The sequence below is a fragment of the Equus asinus genome, chromosome 8 (assembly GCF_041296235.1).
Source record: "Equus asinus isolate D_3611 breed Donkey chromosome 8, EquAss-T2T_v2, whole genome shotgun sequence".
NCBI classification, from domain to species: domain Eukaryota; kingdom Metazoa; phylum Chordata; class Mammalia; order Perissodactyla; family Equidae; genus Equus; species Equus asinus.
In genome coordinates this window covers 27,007,991-27,028,295 of record NC_091797.1, presented here as the reverse complement: position 1 = coordinate 27,028,295, position 20,305 = coordinate 27,007,991, and the positions used below count along the sequence as shown (strand labels likewise).

The window sequence follows — 20,305 nt, the reverse complement described above, 5'->3', positions numbered from 1 at the left end:
TTCTTTCAGAGATTTAGGCACCTGGCCTGCTGACTAAAACTGCTATCATTGTGCGACCATCAACACTGCCACCACAGTATTGCCTGGGAGCTGGAGCCAGAAAAAAAAAAGGAAAAAATTAAAAATAACAAGAGATTTCCTCTACTCTCCATAACCCGTAGGGGCCCCCTTTCTTAGTCTTTAGTCCAGAAATAGAAAGCTTCTCATGATGCTCTTTCTGTCCACACTCAATGTGCACTTCTGAGTTTCAGGCTGCCCTTGAGTCCAGGATGGGCAATGCCAGAGAGGTGAAACTTCTAATTCTTCCTTAATCCTCTTGCTGCCGTTTATTTTTCAGAATCTTCTGATACCTTCTCCATAAATTCAGGATTTGCAGTTTCATGCAGGGAGAGAGACAAGGTAAGGGGTATGCTTACTCTATCTCTGCAGGACCAAAACCTAAATTCTTATGAAAGAGGAAAAACCCAACTCTTTCTGCTAATGTCTGAAATTACGCCATTAGGGAACCCCATCACAGTGGCAGTCATCTTGTCAGTCTACTTCTAAGGACCATGTTGCCTATAAGCTCACCCCAAAACCACCCCAAGGCACAAGCTGCCACAAACATACACTGATACAAACACCCAGGTTTCTCCCCTTCCCCACTCAGACTCTTCCTAACCCTCTTGTGTATTCAGAGGGAAAGTCCCCCCTCTCCCCTCGTACCTTGAGACAGAAGGGAGGAACTCTCCCCCACTGATAACTCTCCATCTTCCTGGTCAATAACTGGAGGGGCCCGCGCAGTGGAGTGGTGGACCCAACTCAGGACCTTGGAGAGCTCCCACCGCCCTTCTGTGCAAGGAGGAGAGCTGCAAACCTGGCTGAGCCTGCGGGGCGAGGTTTCCCATCTGTCATGATTTAATTGCCTGTTTACTTGTCTGTCACTATCCGGGGAACTTCTTCTAAGGGGCCAGAGCCTTGTTGCCTGCTTATCTCCTGAGTCCAGCACTGCACCTGGCACGTCAATAAAGGGATGATGAGTGGATGCATGAATGAATAAATGACTTTAAGATCTAATTCTTTCCCCTTGGCCTCTCTTCCCCCACTTTTCCTTTCTTGTCTTTCAGAGGCTAAGTTAGTTCACCATTTATTAGGCTTCCTCTGTGTGCCAGACATTTAACATTTAATATCTCATTTAATCCTCCTATGGGGGAGATAGTATCATTCCTCTTTAACTAATTAAAAATCTGAAGTTAAGAAATTTGATTTGAATTTGAATCACATTAAGAAATGTGATTTGACTAAATCCCATAACTAGTAAAGTGGGGAACCCGGGATTTGAACCCAGGACTGTTTGTTCCAGTTGTTCATCATTCTTGAATCTTTGCTTCTCCAAACTCAGCACCACCCCCAAGGCCTAGTCCCCCTACTCCCGTGGCAGAAATAGTTAATTAACCCCCTAAATCCATTCCCCTCATATTCCGTCTTATCTGGGGCTATCTAGAATAAAGATAAATTTTACAGCCTCCTTTGCAGCTGTATGTGATGAAGATGTAGGTAGAATTGGTACATGAAACTTCTGTGGAATGTCCTTAAAGGGAGGCGGCACTCCCTTCCTTGCCCCTTCCTTCTTCCTGCTGGCTAGAAAGTGGATGTGACTCATTGCTGGCATTCAAGCAGTTATCTTGGACCATGACACCGAAGTCATCTACTGAGGATGGCAGAGCAAAAAGCAGAAGGCAGCTGGGCATCGGCTGAGTACTGATGCTCTTAGACTTCACTTATGTGAAAGAAACAAACGTTGATCTTGGCTAAGCCAATGTTGTTTTGGGTTTTCTGTCAATCTGAATTTACCCATATTTGATGCCATGCCTTACCTGGATGACAACAAGAGCCTCTAAATGACTTCTCTGCTTCTTTCATTGCAAAAATGTAAGGTATCCTAAAAGCCACCTCCCCTTGAAACATTACTTTTTTATGTCTTTCGCTAACTCATAAAACTTAAGTGGCTCCCTATTTCCTACTGAAAATAATTCGAAATTTATTAGCCTGACGTTCAAGACTCCATTATAAACTGGATTTATCTTGCCTCACATGTGTCCACATGACTCTGTGCTAACCAGACTGGTTTCCTTGTTGTCTCCATCACATACTATCTTAGTTAGGGTATGCCAGCTGCTATAATAAATAATCTCAAAATCTCAGTGGCTCATCACAACCAAGGTTAGTTGCCCACTCTTGTCACAATCTGATGTTGTTGGCCATGGGGGGCATTCAGGAACCCAGTCATTCAGGAACCCAGACTCTCTCCATCTGGTGCTACACCATCTTCAAATTGCATTCTCCAAGGTGACCATGCAAGGGGAGGACAGAGTGTGGAGGATCATGCAGAAGGATTTATGGGAAGCCTAGAAGTAGAGCTCAACATTTTCATCCATATTCTGTTACCCAGAGCTCAGTCACATGGCCCAACTGAACTGCAAGGGAGTCTGGGAATTATAATCTTTCTGTGTGCCCAAGAGAGAAATGACACAGCTTTGTTGAATACATAACATTATCTCTGTCACATATGCCCAACTCTTCTCAGCTCTGACTCTTTACAGATAATCTCCCTCCTACCTTGGAATGCTTCCCTTCAGTCCCTGCCAAATCCTCCCCATTTCTGGAAGCCATACTCCACCTCTTCCTTGAAGCCCTCCCTGATTGCTCTTTCACCTGAATGAACAAACCATGGAATGGCCCAAAACACGCAATTTAGCACAAGGTTGCCTTGATCTCAGTTTGTTTTATTTATGAAGTTCTGGACAAAAGCTGCAGGACACTGAGAAATCAAAGGCGATGACTTAAATATATATGTTTGAAAAATGTTGGTTGGAAGCGAACACCATCAGAAATGGTACATACTGAAACCTGATGGGACACAGTCAGAAGCCCACAGCATCACGTATTTGATATTCTTGCCAAAGATGCATAACTGAATATGATCACGAGGAAACAGAAAAATTGAAATTGAGGGGCATGTCCTGTAATTTTTAAACATGTTGAAGTTATAAGAGTCAAGGAAGATCAAAGAACTGTTTCGGACTGAGGGATGCCTCACATGAGAACTAAATGCAACGCGTGATTCTGGACTGAATCTTTTTGCCATAAAAAACATTAGGGGCAGTTGTCAAAACTTCAGTGGGGTCTGAGGCTCAGGTGGTAGTACTGTCTCAATTTTAATTTCCTGATTCTGATTGGTGTGTTGTGGCAATGCAGAATGCCCTTGAGTTTAGGAACTACTTGCTAAAGGATTTGGAGGCGATAAGATGTTAGGTCTGCAACTTACTCTCAAAGGATTCAAAAATAAATAGTTCTTTGTACCAAATTTCAAACTCTTGCATGAGTTTTTCATTGTCTCAAAATAAAAAAATAAAATGCATATTGGAGGAAAATGTCAATAAATCTCAAAGTCCAAGCAGAAAGGCACGTTTCACAGGCAAGCCTCCTGAGTTGTCCCCTGTGCGCTGCCCCAGTGGTTTCAGCAATAATTATCATGACTGTGGAGCTGGCTGTTGATGGCCCACGCTTCAGCCATTTCCCCTCCTCCTTCTCTCAGAGAACCCCAATTTTATTGGGGCTCAGAAGTGTGCCCAGCCTTGGGAGATGAGTCACTGTCTAAGCCAGGTAGGACACCCACTCCTCTTTGCCAGACACTGCCGTTTCTGTTCCAGGTAATGATGCTCTTGGTCTTTCAGATCAACCCTCCTTCTAAAAACAACAAAAAGTACTGAATAAAATATATTTTAAGAAATAAACTTAAAGGCTTCAAAAAAGATGAAAAGGCAGCAGGGAATACTGAGCTAATTTGGGGATAAAAGCTTATAACCAGAGAGGTAAGCACTAAAGCTGCTTATCTTGAGGTTATTTGCAGACGCTACTCACTTGGGCTTCGATTCAAAGGATGCTTCAGATGAGGGGCACAGAAGTCAAGGTCCCCCAAGGCCCAAGGTGGGGGGATTTTCCAGGGAACCCTCCCCACATCAAGCTGGGGCCCCAAAGGGTGTGGCCTTGGGGTAAAGGTGCCAGAGACTGGCTGTCCCAAACTCCCTTGCAGCTAGGGACGACTCTATGACTCAGTTTTGGCCAGTGAGACAGGGGAAATCTGTTGGACAGTTTCTGGGAAAGACTTTTCTTCCTGGTAAAAGGAGAGAGGGCATGAGGAAGGCTCCCTTCTCTTTCCTTGCTTTCAGCTCCAGATCCTGTCTTGGGAAGCTGTGATGTAGTGCTCTGGCAGCCATCTTGTGACTATGAGGTGGACACTGTGAACACTCTGAAGGTGGCAGAGCAGAGGGATCTGTGAGGAGCCTGGGTCATTGACTAGCCCTGGAACCACCCACTTCCAGACATTTTACTGTTTGAGCAAAACTATTTAAAGCCACTTTGGGTCTAATATTCTGTTCCTTCTAGCGGAAGTCATCTCTCTTAACTAAGAAAAATCACATACACCCAACATTCCATGGCAGGGGGCTTGCCTACTCTCACCTCTACACTCACCCACCCTCAGAGGCACACAGACAGCCCCTCTGTGAATTCACTGGGCTCCCAAGCAGAACAAGGAAGATGGAGAAGAGTGAAAATCCAAGCTCCTCACCCCATGGGCTCAGAAAGTTCACAGCTGTCTATACTCGTCCCTCGTTTCTTCTGTCACAGGGTTGGTGACACTCAGGGTTAAAGGGGGTCTGAGGCCCAGTCTCTGCTCCACCTTCCTGCAGGACTCGAATACATCTCTGGGGCTCATTTTTTGCTCTGTGAAGTGGGGCGATGGATCGCTGCTGTACCCGTGTCTCAGGGTCAACATAAGTTTGGCTGAGAAACCCCGTAGCTGCTGAAACCCCTTACCCCTTGCTGGTGCTTTACAGACTTCATCTCCTTCTGTTTAATCCTCAGAAAACCCACCCCAGGAGGTGGGTCTTAGTAACACCCAGTCTACAGACAAGGAGACGGAGGCTCACTGACTTGCTCAAATCACACGGCTTGTAGGTGACTTAATTCCTGCTTAACTCAGACCTGCCCAACTCCAGATCATTGCCTTTCCCAACCCCCACCTCTACCCCATTCCCTGCCTCCACCGCCAGTCCTATAGCAGCTAGTAATGTAGGTGAGTAGATGGGCAGCTCAGGGCTATGGGAGTGAGTGCATGAGGGCAGGGGCAATCAGGGAAGACTTCCTGGAAGAGGTGGGAATGGCCAGGCCTTGAAAGTTGGGGAGGAACTGGAGACAGATGGAAAGTCAAACACCCTAGAGAGAACTGAGTCAGAAACTCAGAGCCTGGGAGGGAAGGAGTGTCAGGGAGACGGGGCTGGGGCAGCTGATGGGAGGGGGCCTGTGAGTATAATTGTGAGGGAGAGAGAGTAGAGCCTAGCGTTAAGCACCAAACTCAAGAGCCAGAGGGCTGGATTACCTCTCAGCTCTGCTGCTGATCGGTGGTATGACTCAGGGCAAGTTCCTTGACTTCTCTGTGCTTAGTTTTCCCATCTGTAAGATGGGTATGACAACAGTACATACTTACCGGTCTTAATTACAATGATGTCCAGTACTTGGTGTCATTATCATAGCCTTCCTTCTTGTAGCTCTCCCTTTCATCCTGCAGACTTGTTTGGCCGCTGTGTGGCCGAACCGAGAGCTCTTGGGTGTGCGCCCCACACCTCAAGGCCTTGGTCCTTCTGCTAAAGATGCCCACTGCCCCAGAACTCTACCGACCTGGGCTGCCTCTAACCCCAGGCCCCCTCGTCCCTCCCCTCATCTATGTGGGGGAATGAGAGAGATAAGAACCAGCAGCTTCAATTAAAACCGAGTCGCTTCAACAATAATGGAAAAGTAATTGAGCTAAATTGAAATGTAATTGGAAAAAAAAAAAACCAATCATGGCTTAACATGGATTTAGAAACCAGGCTGGGGGCAGAGGCCTCTCCATTCTCCAGCCTCCAAATCTCCTTATCTCCTCCCCATTCCTCGGGGGCCCCCTCACCAGAGTCCAGAGTCCAAAAGTCCCCATGAGCTCCTCTAGCATCCTGAGGCTCCTCCCTCCCTCGACCCCGCCAAGTTATCCTAGACAGCACTTCTCAATCAGGGGCAATTTTGCACGCACACACACACACACACACACACACACACGCACACACACTCCAAGGGAAATTTGACAATATCTGGAGACATTTTTGGTTGTCACAACCGGGGGGTAGATGCTCCTGGCATCTAGTGGGTAGAGACCAGAGATACAGTGCACAGGATCGCCCCTCACAGCAAAGAATTGTCCCCAAATGTCAACAGCGCTGAGGCTGAGAAAGTCTGCCTCGCTCCAGCTCTCCACTCTGCCGTGGCCCCCAGCCCTCAGTGAAGGGGCCTCTAGTTTCCTCTCCCCTCTCCAGCATCAGGGAGTCACCCCCATTTTATGTGTCACCTGTAAACCCCAAGATCTCAATCCAAAGAAGAAGGGCAGTTGTCTTTACTTCCTTAGGGCCACCAATCACCCCCCAGGGAATTCACCCTCACTGCCTGCCTCTCTTCCCCACAGCTTTTCCCTCCTCCCTTCCTCTTCTCGGCCCCCTCCCTCCCACTCTCCTGCACAGGTCCATCTGGAGGCCAAGGTGTGGTCAGATGACCTTTCAATGCTCCCTGCCATCCCCATCACCCAGAAAGGCCTCCAAGGCCAGTCCCTGGAGAAACCCAACACTGCAGGTTAGGGTGTGGAAGCCGGCAGTCTCCTTAGGGATCACCCTGATAGGTAGCAGCAGGCCCAGGAAGGGGAGGCCGTGCTCACAGAGCTGGGCTCCAGCCCCCGTGCCGGCGAGCATAAGGAGAGGGGGCCCCTCCACATCCTCTGCCTACACCCCAGCGTGGACCTGCCGCCCACAGAAGCGAGGCCTGGCCTCCCTCTGCCTCTCCATCTCCTCCCATCTCTCTCCCTTCGCCCCCCTCTTCCGGGCTTGGGCTCGGGTGTGTGACTCCAGTGGGGGGGTGGGGACTTGGGGGGCGGGGAGGTGAGCAGGAGGTGCCTGTTTGGGCTCCCGATAAACTCGGGAGTCAGCCGGCGTGAAATGAAGAAATATGGCTCCTGGTAAATATTTATTTTCTATCAGAAATTAGCAAACCAAATGTAATTAAAAACAACTCTGTGTGTGCCTTCTCCACTCCCACCCCCAACCCCAAGTCTAGAAAATGACATCTCAGAATAGTGAGTCATAAAGACCCTGTCCTAATTAGCAGCCTGCCCGTGCTGCTGAGGCCCCCTCCCTCAGACTCCCCAGGAAGCGGCTGGTACCCGGCATAGGCCCAGGCCATCCAGGCCTCTGCAGGTCCTCTCTCTCTTCTGGCCCCCACCCCGGTCTGAAGAGCTTGAACCCTGAGCCGAGCTGAGCCAGGGTGGAGGGAAAGCCAAACCTCCTCTCATCAGTGAGTCTGATGGGGGTGGCAGAGCCCTGCTCCTCTGCCTGGCTACCACCCAACCCTGGGGAGGCAGCTGGGCTTGCTCGTTGAGAAAATGGCTTTGGGAAATCAGCAGACCCTGCTTCCCTCACTTTCCAGCTGTGTGACCTTGGACAAGTCCACTTAATTTGCTGAGCCTCAGTTTCCCCATTCGTAAAGTGGGGTCGTGAGGCCTACCCTACAGATTCACCAGATATGTTGGGAGCCCCTACTCTGTGCAGGACATTGTTCCAAGCTGTGGGGATGGAGCCATGACCCAAACAGACAAATCTCTGCCCTCAGGACTCGCCTTCTCCAGGACGCAGTAAAGTGCATGGCACGTGGCTGGTGCTGGGTAATCGAGAGTATTCTCTCCCACAGCCTCCACTGAACATCCCAGGCTGACAGGAGTCCTGGCAGAGTGGTCACCACCTAGACTGGGTAATAGTTACTCCTCCTTATTGAGCACCTACTGTGTGTCCAGTGCTGTGCCAGGCGCTGCTCCTCCAGGCTGACTGAGCTATGCAGAGGGCTTGCTCCAAGTCTAGGCCCCGCGCTGCCTCGGGACGGGGTGAGGCCAAGCAGAGACCCCAGCTTCCACTGCTTTGTCCCTCCCTTCAGCCCAGGCTGTGGGTTGCTGTGCTCAATAAGTATTTGAGACCCACCTTCCAGAAATGCTCTTTCCCTCCTGTCAGCACCTCTATTTAAAAATCTACAATATCTTAGTGCTAGCAGGGTGAAGTCCAGCCCTGCTCACAGGGTCTCTGCAGGCCGCCTTTCTGACCTGGGCCGCACAGCCCTCTGACTTGGCTGGCCACTGAAGCAGATGTTGCGGAGACCCCCACCCCCCACCCCCAACGACCCCATATGCCCTTGCCCTTACCGGCTGCAGTGTACCAGTCCAACTTCCAACTGCCAGCACCTGCGTGTCTTTGCCTGCGAGCTCTCTCTGGAGCAGCCCAAACCATCCTGCTATGCTCACAAATGCCACCTCCTCTAGGAAGACTACCCTGATTGCAGGAGCCTGCTCTATCTACTCTGCCCCCTGGATCTGGCTTTCTTCAGCTCTGTGTAAACTCTGATTTGGACACTCGGCACAGATCATCTGGTATCAGGAGTTCTATTTCACATGTCCAAACTTTAGCTCATTATCTGGATTGTATCTCTCTCCCTCTCCAACTTGTGCCACCAAAATATTGGGTTTGAATACTGGCTCTCTCATTTAACAGCTGTGTGATCTGGGCCAAGTTATTTAATTTCTCTGAGCCTCAGTGCCCTCGTCTGTATATCATGGATGATAATAACAGAAATTTATCTTATGCTTGTTTCAAGGAATAAAGGAGATGAGATAGATAAACTATTTGACAAGATGACAGGCACATAGTGAGGGAAGGAGACAGTGGGGCCCTGTAATTGATAACTATTATATGGTCTTCCCAGCCCCCGCCCTCCTCCTGGGATTGGCATCCCCCTTCTTATGGGGAACAGACCCCACCTGTCCAGCTCTGGGATTTTAGGAGAGGGTGTTTATCGGTCCCACCTCCCTTGGCCATAGATGATCCACTGAGGAATGCGCCCAGACTCAAAGCTGGACCAATCGGAATTCTTCCCTGGGATTTTTCAAACTGGAGCTGGGAGAAGTTTGGCTCCTTCCTGATGGAAACGCTATGAGACAGGAGGGAGAGGCCCACAGCGCCTGCCTGCCGTGTGGAGGACGGGGTGTGAGAGACTCCGGGCGATGGGCAGAGGAGCAGAGACCAGAGGGAAAACGAGAGAAAGCTGGGGCAGCATTTGAATCCTGGGGCCCTGTTGTCCTTAAGGCTCTCCCACCTGCGTGTTCCTCCCTTCCTTTGATTATGAGAAAGATTCAGAATCATTCAATCATTTAAGCCAAGTTTCTGTCATTTGTTCCCCATCCAGTCTTGGCCAACACAGAACTCCCAGGAAACCATTCACCAGGGACACAAGGCACATGACTTCTTGGATGGAGCAGGGATGGTGAGGGGGCCTCTGAGCCTCTCCTCCGGGTGCTTCCTGTTTTCCTTCCTCACAAAGGATATAACTGGAAGAAGCTGCAGGCTCAAAGAGGGCAATTAGTGATCAAGAAGCACTTCCCAACGCCGTGAGCCCATGCGCATGGGGCTCTTAGAAGCTAGGAGTGTTACATCCACCAAGTGTCAAGTTAGCGGAGTGCTGCCTGGGGAGGGCTGGTCACGGAGACCTCTGCAGCCCGAGGCCTCAGGCGGGGCGCCACTGCCCCTCTCAACCCACCGGCCACATCCAGGTGGCTGGGGGGACTCCTGGGAGGGAGGGGGCAGGCAGGGGCCTCCATGGAGCCAGCCCAGATGGGAACGGCTGCTGGCGGCTGGCTTCCTGTCTGACTGGCTATTGTTTTACTCCATTCTTCAGACTGCTCAAGGAAAATTGCCTCCTTAATTGGTTCTTCTCTCAAACAAGCTGTAATGAGGCTAAGCTTCATTCCAAGGGTGCTTAAGCACCCTAACCATCACTGGATGCCATCTGCGGCCCCCGCCAGTCACTGCCCACATCACAGGGGCCTGGCAGGCAGGGAGGGAGACCCCAGAGTTTTTCCCTGCATTGGTCCCAGCTGCCCAGAGATGCTGCTCTGGGTCTGAGAAAGTATAGGAAACAGGGAGCCCTGCCCTCCTCTGAGGGGAGACACAGCTTGTCCTCGGGGAGCCCCAGTCTGAGGGGGGACGCGGCCCCGCCCTCGGGGAGCCCCCAGAATTATGAAATATTACTTCTTCCCCGGTTCACACATCCATTCAACACATGCTTATTAATGAGCATCTACTATCTGTCCTGCTCTGTTTTCAGCCCTGGATCAGGGACATAGGTGTGGACACAAAGAACCCAGTCCCCGCTTTCAGGGAGCTTACATTCTAGCAGGAAGGAACCACTACCTACCTCACCCCCGAGCCCCGGCCCCAGCTGCAAGCTTCCAGTCTGGAAAGGAGACATGGGCCCTGCAGGCTGCCTTGCAGGAGAGGCTGGCTGTATTAAATAGGGTAAAAGAAAACTCCCATAACAGAGAATCCAGAATGCAAATAAGAGGATTATGACTTCCTCTATGCAGTCTGAGTTCTAGGGTGGTGAGCTGCTCTCCTCCAAAAGGTGAGGAGGAGACCCTGGCTCCTCCCAACTCCGTAGGGGGAAAGACAGCACCACTGTCCTACAGACTCTGGCCTCCACCACTTCCTGCCACATCCCAGGGGAGAGAGCTTAGTCCCATGGTACACCTTGTTGCCAGGGAGGCTGAGAATAACGCACAGCTGGGCAGCCACGTGCTGCTGGGCAACAATCCCATCATCTTGATGGAGGGAGAATGGACTTGGGTCATCAGCTAGCAATCTCCTCCAGCATGAGGCTTGATTTTCCCTGTGATTCACCTGGACAGTCAGCTCCTGGGGGCCAAGAATCTCATCCCCTATACCTGTCTGCCCACCTGGCACAGCACTGGGTGCTCAAAATATCTATGGGTTCATATGTTGATTCAGAAACAGGAAGTTGATATAATCAGTTAACTATCGATGTGCAATAAACTTAGTGGCTTAAAACAAGAACCATTTCGTTTACTTCCAAATAAAATGGGGGTCAGAAGTTTGGGCTGGGTTCTTGCCTGGGAGCCCTCACAGGGCTGCAGTCAGTGGCTGGTTGGGGCAGGGTGGTTTAAGATGAACTCAGTCACATGTCTGGAGGTCAGTGCTCACTGTCGGCTGGACCTCATGTCTCCGGTATCTGGCAGCATAGCTCATCTCCTTCTCATGGCAGTCTCAGGACAGCAAGGAAGGGAGGACGAGACGTGCAAAGCCCTTGAGGCTTAGGCTTGGCAGGTGCATAACATCACCTCCGCCGTGTTGTGCTGGTCAAAGCCAGCCCAGATTCAAGGGCTGGGGAAGAGACTCCCTCTCTCGATGGGAGGAGCTACCAGGAATTCGTGGTTATTTAAACTCTACCATGCTGCTCTGGTTAGCTATCGCTGCATAGAAAACCACCCCAAAACTTAGTGACTTAAAACAGTGAGTGTGTGTCTTTTGCTCACAAATCTTCAGTTTGGGCCGGGTTTAGTGGGGACAGATCACCCCTACTCCACCCAGCACCAGCTAGGGTGGCTCAAAGGCTGGGGGCTGAAACGATCTGAAGCTCATTCTGTCACGTATCTGGGGGCTGATGTGGGCTGTCGCTGAGACCTCACCTGGGACTGCCATCCAGAACGTCTGCTTGTGGTCCGTCCATGTGGCCTGCACTTTCTCCCAGCATGGAGATCAGTTCCCAAGGTGAGCAACTGAAAAGAGAGAGAGAGAGAGACACACAGGCAGAGCTATGTCTCATTCGATGGGCAGATGCAGTCACAAATCTGCCCAATTTCAAGAAGAGAGAAACTAGACCCACCTTTCTCTAAGGAGTGGCCAGCTCCTGGAAGAGCTAACATAGGACCAGAAGTATTGCTGAGGCCAATTCTGGAAAACACGATCTACCACACACTCCTCCGTTCTGCTTCATCCATCTATCAAACTCCTGTGGTATAGTCTGTGTGCCAGGCACAGGGTAAGAACCATCCACACAGATTCTCTGCTTCCCAAAGGGAGTGAGCCACCTCACTACTCAGAGGGTGGGAGACTGACGGCCTTTCTTTAGAGGCATCAGAGTGGGGCCCAGGGGCGATGCAGGTACTGATGCCCATCACACCCGAGAACAAAAAGAAAGTACATTTCAGCAGGCAGGATTCTCCTTAGAACCTAAGAAGGATTTTTCTAAACAAAGATTTGTTCCAAGGGACATACTGTCACTTGCCATTGTCACTGTTCTCCCTTCTTCCCATATCCCTGGGCTCAGTAGAGGTAGGGGACGTGACCGGGTGGGTGGGCTGACTCATGGCCCACCAATGGAATGTCATTGGTGTTCTTTACTTTTTGGTTTGTATGCATGTCTGGGCAGAGCAGGTGCTCACGAAGCCTTGTTGGATTTGAATGTCTAGATTTGCCTTATTCTCCCGCTAGACCATGAGCACACCAAAAGCTTGGGCCTTGGCACCTGGCACAGAGCTTTCTGCATAAAATGTATTTATACATGTTTGATGAATGAATGAGTGAAAAAAATCAATAAGACTGCCGATTGCATCCCCTATCTGTCCTACTACAAGAATAAAGCAGGGAAAGGTGCAAAAATGTGGAGATTAAACAACACGCTACTGAACAAACAATGGATTATTGAAGAAATTAAAGAAGAAATCAAATATTATCTGGAGACAAATGAAAATGAAAACACGCCATACCAGCTCATTTGGGACATGGCAAAAGCAGTCCTAAGAGGGAAATTCATTGCAATATAGGCTCACCTCAATAAACAAGAAAAATCTCACATAAGCAACCTCAAAAGACACCTAACAGAATTAGAAAAAGAAGAACAAACAAAGCCCAAAGTCAGTAGAAGGAGAGAAATAATAAAAATTAGAGCAGAAATAAACAATATTGAAACAAAAAAATCAGTAGAAAGGATCAACGAAACAAAGAGTTGGTTCTTCAAAAAAATTAACAAAATTGACAAACCCTTAGCCAGACTCACTAAGAAAAGAAGAGAGAAATCTCAAATAAATAAAATTAGGAATGAGAGAGGAGAAATCACAACAGATACCAAAGAAATACAAGGGATCATAAGAGAATACTATGAAAAACTACATGCCAACAAATTGAACAACCTAGAAGAAATGGACAAATTCCTAGACTCTTACAACCTCCCCAGACTGAATCAGGAAGAAATCGAGAATCTGAATAGACCAATCACAAGTAAAGAAATAGAAACAGTAATCAAAAACCTCTCCAAAAATAAGAGTCCGGGACCAGACGGCTTCTCTGGAGAATTCTACCAAACATTCAAAGAAGATTTAATACCTATCCTTCTCAAACTATTCCAGAAAATTGAGGAAGATGGAGCACTCCCTAACACATTCTATGAAGCCAACATCACTCTGATCCCCAAACCTGACAAGGACAACACAAAGAAGGAGAACTACAGGCCGATATCACTGATGAACATAGATGCAAAAATCCTCAACAAAATTCTGGCAAACCGAATACAGCAATACATCAAAAAGATTATACACCATGATCAAGTGGGATTTATACCAGGGACACAGGGATGGTTCAACATCTGCAAGTCAATCAACGTGATACACTACATTAACAAAATGAGAAACAAAAACCACATGATCATCGCAATAGATGCAGAGAAAGCATTCGACAAGATCCAACATCCATTTATGATAAAAACCCTCAATAAAATGGGTATAGAAGGAAAGTACCTCAACATAATAAAGGCCATATATGATAGACCCACAGCCAACATCATACTCAATGGACAAAAACTGAAAGCCATCCCTCTGAGAACAGGAACAAGACAAGGGTGCCCACTTTCACTACTCCTATTCAACATAGTACTGGAGGTTTTGGCCAGAGCAATTTGGCAGGAAAAAGAAATAAAAGGAATCCAAATAGGCAATGAAGAAGTAAAACTCTTGCTGTTTGCAGATGACATGATCTTATATATAGAAAACCCCAAAGAATCCATAGGAAAACTATTAGAAACAATCAACAGCTACAGCAAAGTTGCAGGATATAAAATCAACATACATAAATCAGTAGCATTTCTATACACTAACAATGAACTAACAGAAAAAGATCTCAAGAACTCAATCCTATTCACGATCGCAACAAAAAGAATCAAATACCTTGGGATAAATTTAACCAAGGAAGTGAAAGATTTATATAATGAAAACTACAAGACTTTCTTGAAAGAAATTGATGACGACATAAAGAGATGGAAAGACATTCCATGCACATGGATTGGAAGAATAAACATAGTTAAAATGTCCATACTACCTAAAGCAATCTACAGATTCAATGCTATCCCAATCAGAATCCCAATGACATTCTCTACAGAAATTGAACAAAGAATCCTAAAGTTCATATGGGGCATCAAAAGACTGCAAATTGCTAAAGCAATCCTGAGTAAGAAGAACAAAGCTGGAGGCATCACAATCCCTGACTTCAAAACATACTACAAAGCTACAGTAATCAAAACAGCATGGTACTGGTACAAAAACAGGTGCACAGATCAATGGAACAGAATCGAAAGCCCAGAAATAAAACCACACATCTATGGACAGCTAATCTTTGACAAAGGAGCTGAGGGCCTACAATGGAGAAAAGAAAGTCTCTTTAACAAATGGTGCTGGGAAAACTGGACAGCCACATGTAAAAGATTGAAAATTGACCATTCTTTTTCACCATTCACAGAAATAAACTCAAAATGGATCAAAGACCTAAAGATTAGGCCTGAAACAATAAGTCTTCTAGAAGAGAATATTGGCAGTACACTCTTTGACATCAGTTTCAAAAGAATCTTTTCAGACACCATAACTCCTCAGATGAGGGAAACAATAGAAAGAATAAACAAATGGGACTTCATCAGACTAAAGAGCTTCTTCAAGGCAAGGAAAAACAGGATTGAAACAAAAAAAAGCCCCCTAATTGGGAAAAAATATTTACAAGCTACTTATCTGACAAAGGGTTACTCTCCATAATATATAAAGAACTCATACAGCTCAACAACAAGAAAACAAACAACCTGATCAAAAAATGGGCAGAGGACATGAACAGACATTTCTCCAAATAAGATATAAGGATGGCCAATAGACACATGAAAAGCTCATCATCACTAATCATTAGGGAAATGCAAATTAAAACTACACTAAGATATCACCTTACACCCGTTAGATTGGCAAAAATATCCAAAACCAAGAGTGACAAATATTGGAGAGGTTGTGGAGAAAAAGGAACCCTCATACACTGTTGGTGGGAATGCAAACTGGTGCAGCCACTATGGAAAACAGTATGGAGATTTCTCAAAAAGTTAAGAATAGAAATACCTTATGACCCAGCCATCCCACTACTGGGTATCTATCCTAAGAACCTGAAATCAGCAATTCCAAGAGTCCCATGCACCCCTATGTTCATCGCAGCATTATCTACAATAGCCAAGACATGGAACCAACCTAAGTGCCCAGCAACTGATGATTGGATAAAGAAGATATGGTATATATACGCAATGGAATACTACTCAGCCATAAAAAAGGACAAAATCGTCCCATTCGCGTCAACAGGGATGGACCTTGAGGGTATTATGTTAAGCGAAATAAGCCATACAGAGAAAGACGAACTCTGTATGACTCCACTCATAGGTGGAAGTTAGTATATTGATAAGGAGATCTGATCGGTGGTTACCAGGGAAAAGGGGGGGTCGGGGGAGGGCACAAAGGGTGAAGTGGTGTTCCCACAACATGACTAACAATAATGTACAACTGAAATCTCACAAGGTTGTAATCTAGCATAACCTTAATAAAAAAAAATTTATAATTTATAGCTGGACACATAGCAACCTAGAATTAAGCATGCATTTCCCAGCCTCTTTTGTAGCTAGGAGGGGCTGTGTAATTGAGTTCTGGCCAATGAGATGTGAACAAAAGCGTGGGGTATGTCACTTCCAGATCATACATTTAAAAGAGAGAACCAGGCCCTCTCTTGCCTTTCCCCCTTTCCTCCAGCTGAACTGTGATGTGGTGGGAACATCTTGGAGCATGTAGACGGGAGAACAGCCCAGGGATGGTGAAGCAACAAGTTAGAAGGATCCTGTGTCCCTGACATCTTGGAGTTGCCATCCCAGCCTTTAACTACTTACCCTCAGACTGTTATGTAAGAGAGAAATAAATCTCTATTCAACTTAGCCACTGCTATGTGGGGTTTCTGTTAGAGCATCTGAACCTCTATCCTAATCAATACAGCAAGAAGGTGAAAACATGCATGAGTGAATTCATGAATAAGTGAATGATCGATTGAGTGGATGTCTAAATTGCTGCTGTTATGGTGACAGCAAAAAAACGTAATACCTCATTTATAAAGCATTAACTGTTATGACATTTATTTACCTAATAAGAAATGTATGGGGCTGGCCTGGTGGCACAGTGGTTAAGTTTGCGTGTTCTGCTTCTGTGGCCTGAGGTTTGCTGGTTTGGATCCCGGGTGTGGACCTACATACTGCTTGGCAAGCCATCCTGTGGCAGGTGTCCCACATATAAAGTAGAGGAAGACGGGCGAGGATGTTAACTCAGGACCAGTCTTTCTCAGCAAAAAAGAGGAGGATTGGCAGCAGATGTTAGCTCAGGGCTAATCTTCCTCAAAAAAAAAAAAAAAAGAAAGAAAGAAAGAAAAGAGAAATGTAGAAGGAGTGATTTCAGGGATGATTCAACAGCTCAATGGTTATCAAGGACCTCAGGCTCATTCCACCTTTTTGCTTCACCATCTTCAGAGTGGTGGTTGTTATCCTTGGGCTTGGTGCCTCATAGTCACAAGACGGCTACCACTGTTCCAGGCATCATGACCTCACACAATCATACCCATGGGCAGGAAGCAGGGTGAGGGCCAAGGTGGTGAGATAGGATTATTCTCCTGAGTTTCCTTCTTTTAACAGGGAGGAAAAACTTTCTCAGAAGCTCCCGGCAGACAGCCTCTTATATCTTATTGGTCATAACTGGGTCACATGGGTCAGCTCTACCTACAAGGGAGGCTGAGAAATGAGTGTCTCAGTTTTTCAAGCTCTATGCTGGGAGGGAGGCAAAAGAGAAGAGAGTGACTGTGGCATTAGTAACCAACAGCATCCACCACAGTGACTAAGTGGGTGAATGAATGAATGAGTGAATGAACAAACAAACACTGTATGGTAAAAATGCAGCTATGTCCTCCCCAGCCCCAGTAGTTGGGAGAACTCCCAGGGTCAGGTTCTAGGAAGAAAGAAGCAGACAACGGAGGGAAAGGGACGGAGATTCTCCTGGGGTTTAGAGGCAAGAAGGAGGTCAGAGTCCCTGGGATGAGGGTGGGTGGTGAGGGAGGTAGGCTTGGAACCAACTGGATGAATCTAGGACGGAGAAGTCACCCAAAGCTGGGCAGGGGTGAGTGACAGGGCAATAGGGGAGAAAGAGAAATCCACCCTGGCCTGAAGAGGATGCAATTCCTGGAAAAGAGAGCAGGGCTCAGTCAAGCTTAAGAACCTAGACAGGGCCTGTGGGGACAGCAAGGATGCTGGGTCTCAGACGTGGGTAGTGGTCCTTGGATTAAATGAATGTTGCAGGATCCATCCTCTGCTAACTCAGAGATACAAACGAAAAAACAATTCTGGCTATTAGTGATGGTTCCTTACGCCCAATCCTTTGCCCTAATAGCAAATAAAACACAGAACACTGGAAGTCGGAGCTTTGGGGCCCTAAGGAAATCATTCAATCCAAACTCCTTCCACTTTGCACGTGGGAAGCTGGAGGCCCAGACAAAGGAACAAAAGAAAGTCCGCAGCAGAGCCTAGACCAGAACCAAGACTGTGGGACCCCAGTGTCTGCCCCTCCCACGGGGCCTTACACTATTTCTCAAGGCAGAGCCGTGGCCTCTATGGAGTGACCCAAGGGGGACAGCCTGGGGTTCCCCAGCCTATTCTGGAAAGTCAGGGACAGAACAGAGGCCCCATTCTCATTCTGCCGCGCCCTTCCCCCACCATCACACAGGATACAGACAGTCGGGAGGGGACAATAGCCGGCCAATGGGGAGTGACCTATCTGCAAAGTGCTGAGCTCCTGCTCACTGGCCCAGTTCAAGCAGGACTGGGGGGATATTGTAAGGAGGACCCTGGCAGGCCATTGGAGGGGGTGGCTGGAGGTCGCCTTCAATGTTGAAACCCTTGACAGCATCTCCAGACTGACTCAGTTCTCACCAGCCACAAGGGGCCTGGGCCCTCTTCAGGTCTGGAGGCAACAGACACCTCTGCCAGCCCCGGAGGCTGTTCCCATGGCGACAGGTGAGAGGAAAGAAGAGAGGTGTATGGAGGCGTCTAAAGGTGTGGCCCTGTGCCAGGCAGGCCCTGGGGCAGGCAGGGTGCAGTCAAGGCTGACACCATCCCTCAGAGCCAGGCCTGCTCACCAGAGGTTGAGCATCTGGACTGAGGGACGAGACCTGGACTCCCTACCCCATTCCCACCATCACCGCTCCACAGGCCAGAAGCCACCAGGATGCCGCACGGGCCTCCCTCTAGAGTCTGCAGGGGAATAAGGTCCTGTGGCGAGTGGGGGGTTGGGAGATTGACCCATCCAGAACCTTCTCTGCTCCTCGAGTTTCAGACAAAGAAAAGGGCCTCAAATTCCCAGCTTAGGGGTAGGAGAAATGAGGACTTTCCACCCCCACTGCACTCCATCTTGTCCCCATCTCTGGACCCAGGGTGAAGGGACATCTCTGAGACCTAGTGTAGCCCCTACCTCCCACCACCTCCACCCTCACTCCAGGAGAGGGTGGCCAGGGCTGGCCCATGACCTCCAGAGAAGCTTCTGGATTAATGGGGCCATCCCCACCAGCAGGGTAGATAAGCCAGGATGGACTGGGCTTTTCTGATGCCTCTGGGGAGCCGTGGAGGGCAGGACTTTCCCCTATCCTAGTAGCTGCCACCCCCTCGGCCCAACCCATGTCCACCTGCAGCCTCCCCCAACCCTGCAGCCGTCGTCGGTCCCTGCAGCCTGTTGGTCTTTCCTCCTCCATCTCTGGCTCAGCCTCCGGTGAGCCTGACATCCAGCCCGCCCTCTGCCTCAGGACTCAGCCAGACCCGGATCCGTCCCCCTCGTCGTCAGCTCCCGGGCGAGTGCTGCTGGTGCGCAGCCTGCTGCCTGCCCGTGGGCACGGAGCCCGGAGCCTGGAGCCCGCCGCCTCCTCAGCCACAGGGCTCAGCCTCTGCAGTCCGGTCCTGGTCCCACTCGGCGCCCACGCCCCGCGAGGAACTGGCCAAGACTCCTCTTGCTGCTGTTCGTGTCACCTGCCTGCCTCTTGGCAGGGGTGGGGCCTGGCTGAGGGATTGAGAGTGTGGAGGAGGAGCAGGTTGACTAGCTTCCACTTAGGCCTGGGTAACCGGGTCCCCAGTGTTGAGGATGGGGGCAGAGACAGACAGATGCTCAGTCCCACAAACGGAAACAGGACTATGTTGTAGGAACTTCCATTTACCCTTTTGTGGGCCCCCGTTCTCTGCATTGCTTAGGACAGCCCATGCGCTCATTTCATTGAACCCCAGAGCTGGAAGAACCTTCGAGCTCAAACCTCCCCACTCCCTCTCCCAATTTACAGGGAAACTGAAGCCAGGATGGGGCTGGCTTGTTCAAGGTCACAAACCAGGATTTGGGTCCAGGCGTCCCTGTCCCTCCTCACAGTGCTCTTTCTACTCTCTCGGCCTGAAGTGCTCTGCCTCCCTCAGCCTCTCTCTCTGGTGGAATCAGGACCCCTTCTCTGACCCCACTCTTGAAGCAGGGATCAGCAGAGGTCTGGATGCTTCTTGTCAAGGGTCTGAGAGTTTCCAAGGGGGCTGCCTGCTTGCTGGGGGTGGGAGAGCCTGGGAAGGACCCATCTGCAGTCCTGGCCCCTCCCCTCCAGGCCTGCCTGCTCCCCTCACCACCGGTGTGTCTGCTCACACACTCACCTAGGCAGAGTGAGGCCTCCTTAAACGGCCCCTCATTCATGAGAGGGAGGGAAAGGCCAGCACTGCACAGGGGCTGCCAATGCCACCGTGTCCCAAAGAGAGCAGGCACAGGCCCTCACATGTGTGCAAGCACACATGCACACACACACACAGGCACAGGGGTTGGGCGTACCTCAAATGTCAGTGTTTGTTGCTGGAAGAAGTTATTCTCCAGGGATTTCTCTTATTCAAAACTTGCCTTGCCCTCCCCATCTCCTCATCCCTGGCCGACGCAACCCAGTCCTTCTGCCTCTCCTTCCGATTGTCT

The 20,305-nt window shown here is 48.9% G+C and overlaps 1 long non-coding RNA gene across 2 annotated transcripts; it reads right to left on the bottom strand.

The window, feature by feature from the left end:
* Positions 1–2,746: 2,746 nt before the first annotated feature.
* On the bottom strand, positions 2,747–20,305 carry LOC139045843 (uncharacterized). Of its 2 annotated transcripts, none has more exons than XR_011504994.1 (3): positions 20,171–20,305; positions 11,642–11,731; positions 2,747–3,729 (listed from the first exon to the last, which is right to left on the bottom strand). It is a non-coding gene; the product is annotated as an uncharacterized lncRNA (long non-coding RNA). The 2 variants fall into 2 exon arrangements; XR_011504995.1 differs by lacking the exon at positions 20,171–20,305 and adding an exon at positions 11,839–11,975 and having other exon boundaries at positions 2,752–3,729.